Source organism: Nematolebias whitei, chromosome 12 (assembly GCF_014905685.2).
Source record: "Nematolebias whitei isolate Nwh7 chromosome 12, NemWhi1, whole genome shotgun sequence".
Taxonomy (NCBI): Eukaryota; Metazoa; Chordata; class Actinopteri; order Cyprinodontiformes; family Rivulidae; genus Nematolebias; species Nematolebias whitei.
The window spans coordinates 17586070-17593593 of NC_056509.1; positions in this window are offsets into that span (position 1 = coordinate 17586070).

Below are 7524 nucleotides of genomic sequence, written 5' to 3' on the forward strand. Positions count from 1 at the left end.
ACACACACACACAAAAAAAAAAAAAAGTCGTGCCATGCCCCAAGTCGTGCCATGCCAGCTGTATGGGACGGCTTCATCCACATGACGACCAGATTAATCAGATTCCCCTACACCGCAGCTGTAACTCTGTTGACGAGCAGTGACTCGTCATGGCAACTTTTAGCAGCCACCTGTTATTATCAACACCCCCCGAGTGTGCACGGATCTCTCCAGAGGGAACTATTTGAACTGAGCGATTTTATCTGAACTCTGCAGTGCCTCTGTGTGTTGTCTCTGGGCGTGCTCACCACCCTTGCGTCCACTCCCCCACTGTGGGATGTCGGCGTCATTATGTGCTAGTGTGCAAGATTATTTTTTTTTCATTATCACGCTGTTGACCTTTAACCAAAGATTAAGAGTGTGTTAGGAATTTTTTTTGTCTCCAAACCCTATGTGGTTTTTTTTTTTCACCACTTTTTATTGTCTGTCCTAACAGGTCTCACTTGTAAATGAGTCTTTGAGGCTCAATGTGACTTTTCTGTTTAAATAAAGGTTGAATGTATGAATGAAAGAATTATCCACCTGTAAAGAATCTTGCTCTTCCGTCAACTTTAATGCAGTCCAAAATGCACTGATTAACTTTTGGAGCCATTTTGATTCAAGATGGCTGCCACAGCTATCTCAGAAAATTCAAAATTGACTATAACTCAGTCATTCTTTGAGATATTGAACTGAAATTTGCTATGGTAAGAGCGAACCCCAACAAATAGTACTGTCAAATCTAAATTTTAAAATGACAGCAACCATTTCTCCAGGAACTGTCTAGTTAATAAATAATCTTTTGAGTTTTATCAAGTTTCTGAGTGCCATGTACAAAAAGGCTATTTGAACTCTACTGAATCCTCCAGCAACTAATAAAAACAGCAACCAAACCAATTAACTCCATTTAAATAATCTTTATTGTATGCCATTTGTAGAGCTGTCATTTCTAACCTGGACCCGGCCCAGCCCGACACGAAATTCGGGCCGGGTCGGTGTCAGGCTTTTGATTACGTCCACGGCTGACGATCCCATTTAGATCACCAGCCACACGCGGCCGTTTGACCGCATGCTGATCAACCGGTTGAAAGAGGTAAAAAAAAAAGTTCAGTGAAGCTTCAGATGGATCACTGCCAGTTTCGCGTCGGGCTCGGAAAAAAGGATACGAATTCGGGCTGGGTCGGATTTTTTAGGCCTGAATGCATCTCTAGCCACTCATGCATTTTGCAGGTACCTGTACATGTGCAGCTAATGGACAAGCATAAAGTGATGGTTGTGTGTGTGTGTGTGTGTGTGGGGGGGGGGGGGGACCCTGACCCTGTTCTGTGCTGCTATCAGGATTTATCTAAAACTGCATAAGATTTATGCAAACAATACACAAGATGTTTCTTTTCTTTTATTTAATAATAGATTGCTATGATTAGCAAATAATAGAATTCTGTTTTTGTTCATTTTAATCATTGTCCTGGCAATTTGGAATAAAGAAGCAAATTTCGCCCGAGGGTAGGAAAGAGATGAAATGGTCAAGAAGAACTGCTTTGTGGAACAGAACTCATGTTCTCACTGTAATTATGGAAGAAGATTTTTGAGCAATCTATGCCTTTTATCCTCATGTTGTTCTGACATGTCCGTTCTGCTTCAAACAAACTGTCTCTGATGTTTCACATGGGTTCCTGTTTCTCTGTTTCCTCCAGAATCGTTGGTGTTAGAGGCGTAGAACGTTGACAAACTAACTCTCAAATCAAAAAGGTCCATGCTCAATAATAACTCAAATCAATTCATGATTTATAAGCATGCGGAGTTCGGGATTGTCTCCCGAGGAGCATGCAGCTTCACCAATCCAGCGCAGGTTGCGGCATTCATAGGAATTAGTTAATATTTTATTATGTTAAAAGCTCTTCTGAACTAGTGCTTGTTAGAGTCAGCATTGCAGCAAATGCTGATTTAAGCACTTTACACCTCAATACACAGGCAAGGACTGCTCAAATATTCAAATGCACTAACTTTAAATAACCCGGCAACATCTACTTCAAATGGAGAAAAAAAAAAGTTTATCTCTAAAAAGAACAAGATGCACTTTAGGTTTGTAAAGTTTCATCTTAATAAAGCACAAAACCTCTGTAACTGTGTATTTTGGACAAATGCGACCAAAGTACGGACATTTTTCATAACATAGTAGCACATTTGTTAAAAATATCAACAAAAAACACTCCAACACAGTGGTGGCGGGTGATGGTCAGGGCTTCTTACACTCATTGAATCGACCATGTACTTCTCCATTGACCAAATGAGTCTAGAGTCAAATGAGAGCATCTGTCTCACATCTGAAGCTTGGACCAAACTGGGTCATGATGCAACAGAACAATGATCCCAAACACAGCAGCTAATTCACAACAGGATGGCTCTTAAAAAAACAGAGGAAGATCCATGCTGAAATGGTCCAGGGGTGCCAAATGCGTTGATCGCGATCTACCGGTCGATCGCATGGCATCCAAAAAATAGACGTCAGCCCATCCATCATCTATCCTCAACATGAAATTTGTCACTTGATTGACAGACAGGGCAGTCAGTCTGAGGCCCCGTTTACACGATGTGAAATCTTCGGCCATTCATTTACAGACAACAGTCTCGTTCTCTCTGAAACCGTAGGTTTTAAATTCAGTCTCGACTTTCAGAGGAACCCCTGACGGAGGTGTGAAATGTTCCGAGTGCGAAGTGGTACATGTGCACTTCAAGCGGCTACAGTCCAAAGTTTTTCTGCTCTAATTACAATTATAATAAATGTCAGAGAGCAGAGTGTTTTTGTGATGCTCACCCTTTTTCAGCATCTAGGAGCAAAACTAATAAAATCCAGGCTCCAAAGAAACGGTGTATTCACCAGTTTGGACGTAACTGTCATGCAGATGCTGCATGCACGATGAGGGTTACCAGACAAATTTAAAATGTTTTATTTAGCCCCTCCTTTTCTGTGCACATGTTCAACAAATACAACACACACCTCATCTTGGAATCTTTACTCAGCACATATGACAGTTTAGGTCAAAATACTATCATTTTAAAACCACAGTACTATAGTTCACGAGTTCTTATCTGGCAACCCGACTGACATGCAAACTACAACTTTTTTTTAATAAACCTGCTCATTTTTTGTTTATAATAAGCATTGAAAAAACACTAATGTTTCTTTAGGTTGTTCTTGTGTATACAAGGCCTTATTGTAGGTAGATCACTTAAGGCCCCATTTACACGGACATGGCGGGAGGAAACATATGTTTTTTCGGATGTTGATTTGAGGAAAAAATCTGGCATTGATTAACTACGAGACCCAAAATACATTCCATCAGTCGTAGCACAGAAAGCAGTACGTTCTACTCCGGCACCATTGTTGTTGGTAGAAATATGCCGTTGGTCCGCACGTTCTTGAAATATTCGCCTGTAATGTGCATGTGCATTAACAACTCTGCGGGGCTTTTGACACCTCTGCGGGCGGTTACCCAGAAAATCTCCACTCTGAGTGTCGAGCTGTTGGATGAAGTGTCCAATCCGTCGACTCGTATCCAAAATGCAGCGGCCGTGTCAACACATATTTTTTCCTAGAATCAACATTCGCATAAACCTACGTTTCCCCCTGCCGTGTCCGTGTAAATGGGGCCTGAGACTTGGGTTGAAAAACCTCGGGATTCAGCGAGGGCGGGGGCTGGTGTCGTGTAAACGAACAGCCGAACCGCAGAGAGAAAGGTGCGGTTTCATTCAAAATACGTATCGTGTGAACGGCCCCTTGGTCATTTTATAAGTAGCTCACATGCTGAAAAAGCGTGGGTACCCCAGGTAGTGAAAGTCCAGAACCTTTGCCTGTGGTGGGACCTTAAGAGCTGGTCATGATCGAATATTTGCAAATGTCAAAAACTGAAGCAACTTTGTAAAGAAGAGTGGGTCAGAGTGGATCTGCAATAATCTCAAAGGTCATGTGGCTATTTCAACTTCCTGCTGCTAAAATTGCATCTACAAGCTACTGAATCATAGGATTAACTTATTTTCCAAACTGATCTGCATTTTAGCTTATTTATTTGTGAGGTTGTATATATGTGTGTTTATTTAGTCCGTGTTTTCACTGTAGGGTTGGAAACCAGTGTATTTACTTGCATCTTTTTCCCATGACTGCATGACAGAGTGATACCGTATGATAAAAACCACCCCGCGCTGCATTACATGTTTCTAGCTCACTGTACACGTGTCACAACAGACTTTTCAACAACCTTACAAGGACATACGCTTTTACTATGTTCAGTTTGATCTTGCAACAAGCTACAGCTACACGATGACACAGTTCAGTTCAGAGATGAATAAAAATGACTCCTCTTTTTTTTCTCCCCTTTACAGAGAGAGAGACTGAGAAACATTGAGAGAATTTGCAACCTGCTTCGGAAGGTAAGCTTGAGGGAAGACCATGATAAACTGAACATGTATCATATCATATACACTGTGTCTTTGTGGATGTCTCATACATGTACTCTACATCAACATGTATTAATTTCATCTAGCAGCACTTGGCCGTTGCATTTTTTGCAGAGCAGGTTTAACTCCGGCTGCCTCGATTTGCAGCAGCTTCCTCCTTTGTCACGGTGCCTCGTGTTGGCCTGACATCAAAGGAGAGCCAGACTCTGAGTTGCAGTTCTCTGCAGAGCAGTGCTGTTTGTTTCTGTGTTCGCCTCGAGGAATCAGCACGAGGATCCTCCCAGCTTCAGCGTGACATCTGTTTCTCCCTCCACCTCTCTGAAATTCATAAACTGTGTCTGAATCTGTGCATCCGTGTGTGTGTGTGTGTGCCTGCATAATGCTGGGGGTTCATTGGTTGAACAGCTGATGTTGGTTATCAGTGTTGTCAGCTGGAGCCCTCCAGCCCTCGACCGGCCCCTTGGGGAGAGCATTTTCTCCTCAGTCCTCTCGCTGCAACAAATCCACACACAGATCCCCACATACACACCCAGATCTGTCCTTGAAGCTGTGACCTACTAAAATCGTTCGAGGTGACTGTACATGTACCACAACAGAGAAACACAGAGAAAACTGATCATAGAAAACCACTTCATTTATAAAAAACTTTAAAAAAATTGGCAGCAAGTCTGACCAAAGTGCTGTACAATAAAACAGACTGTTACAGGACAACAGATAACATACGTACATCTACAGGAGTAAATACGAGTCAGTTAAAATAGATGGATAAATAAAAACACAAAAAATGTTAAAGTCATCACACACCGGGTCAAAGGCATGGGGGGAACGGGAATTTCAATTGGGGCGGCTGTGGCTGAGTGGTTAGAGCAGTTGTCCTCCAATGCAAAAGTTGGGGGTTCAAATCCACCAGCAATCATATGCTGAAGTGTCCCTGGGCAAGACACCGAACCCCTCATTCCTGCCACTGTGTGTCCCATCGGTGTATGAATGTGATAAAGCACTGATTAGCCTCTTTAGAATGATTTGTTCAATTAGCTTTGTAGAGATCTAGTATAGAGCTGTATGAATGGGTAAATGAGGCACAGATTGTGATGTAAAGCACTTTGAGTATCTTGATCAGATAGAAAGGCGCTATATAAGTACAGTCCATTTATCATTTACCATAACGTGTTTCTTTGGCATTACCTCCTTAGCTTTATAGACACTGTGACCCTGACAAAATAAAGGTGATGAAAATATTAAATGGATGGACTCAATGAAAGACCAAATGTATATCAATTATAATTAGGACTGTCACGATAACAAATTTTGCTGGGCAATTAATTGTCTCAGAAATTATTGTGATAAACAATAATATTGTTTGGGCACAACCAAGAAGAACCTTCGACTTTTTGATTTCTGCTGATAAGATCAACAAAGGTCATTTGTGGGGTTATCCCGTCGGAGAAGCAGTGATGATTTTAGACTATTTTTGAGGGTGCAATACTAATTAGTAATTATTGTCAAATTTAAGAAGAAATGTTAATTTGTTTTGAGTGTTGTACCTTTCTTGACCACCGGATGGCAGTATAAGACTGTTTGAACCAAAGGATGGATAGCGAGGGAGCGAGCAGTGTGTCTCTTTAAGAAAAATGAGAGGGAGGCCCCTTGATGTGACATGGGCTGTCTCACTTTGGTTCTCAAAATGGCGGATGCTCGGTGTGGTTTGAGTTCTTTAGTGTAGCAATTTTCAAACAAAGCTTTTAATAAAAAAATCAGTAATCAAGTTCTCAGCTTCTTTTTGAAGAGGAAAAACAACTTTTTACACAAAGGCACAGGTTTCAACTGTGAATTTTGTAGCTTCAACAAGACGGAGGTTTTTTCCAGAGGTCAGCCTGTTAGCTTAGCTCATAACGTAGCTTCTCAGCTTAGCTGCTTTTAACGGTCCAAATACGCGACTTTGGACGGTTAAAACAGATTTTAAAGAGAAAGGGAGGGGTCAGTGAAGAGCACCGGAGTTGAGCTTTTTGTCATCCAGTGTCTTCAGTAGAAAGAGAGAGACACGAAGAAACTAAAAAGCCGATACACGAAAATGAGGTTGATATTTTTCATTTATCATTTGGTTAATTGATTATTGATTTATTGTTTATTGCGACAAGCCTAATTATAATGTGTAATAGTGTTTTTTGGTGTAAGGCATTCCTAAACACCATTTTCTGGCTAAAGAGGAAATATACAAGAACCAGTGTAGCATCTCAGCCACTGTCCTCCTGTTATACTGTGTGAATGTGTCATCATTCACACAGTAGGAAAGCTAAATTAATTAGTTTGAGGCCAATATTTCTATTTTGTTAAAAAACGTTTGAATTTTAAATGTTAAATTATGGTAAAGACAGACATATTTGCTGCATTGTGGAGGCATTTTGCCATCCATTTCTTGATCTCCACTGGCTTCTTCGAAACCATTCAGCTCATTCCAGCTGGCAGTCACAGCACAGTGGTCTTGACTGATTTAGATGAAGGCTCTAGTTGTACTGTACATGAAAACGTGTCTTTTTATTTATTTATTTTTGTAGATGCATAAAAGCATAGGGATTTGTGCCATTAATATTCTCGGAGGACTTTGTTGATTTTGGACATCTGCACACATGCTGGTAGGGCTGCAACTAACGATTATTTCAAAAATCAATTCATCGGCTGATTATTTTTTTGATTAATCGACGAATCGGCAAAAATAAACCAACATTTTCATTTCCACCCCTTTATTCCAAAATTGAACATTTGACTGACATAGAAATTTGCACAAAAACAGGTTGCTACTTGACTATTCTGTTAGTAAAATATTGAATAATAAAAAATAAAAGTTAGTCAAATAGCTTAAAAAATAAATGTACACAAAAATATATACAAATGTATCTTTATACCTGCACAATATGTAGGTACTTTGTAAAATGTGTCCTTGAGGGAAGAGTGTAACCTGGATTAAAAGTGTGGATTATTGTAACCTGGATTAAATGTGTGGATCATTGTAACCTGGATTAAAAGTGTGGATTATTGTAACCTGGATTAAAA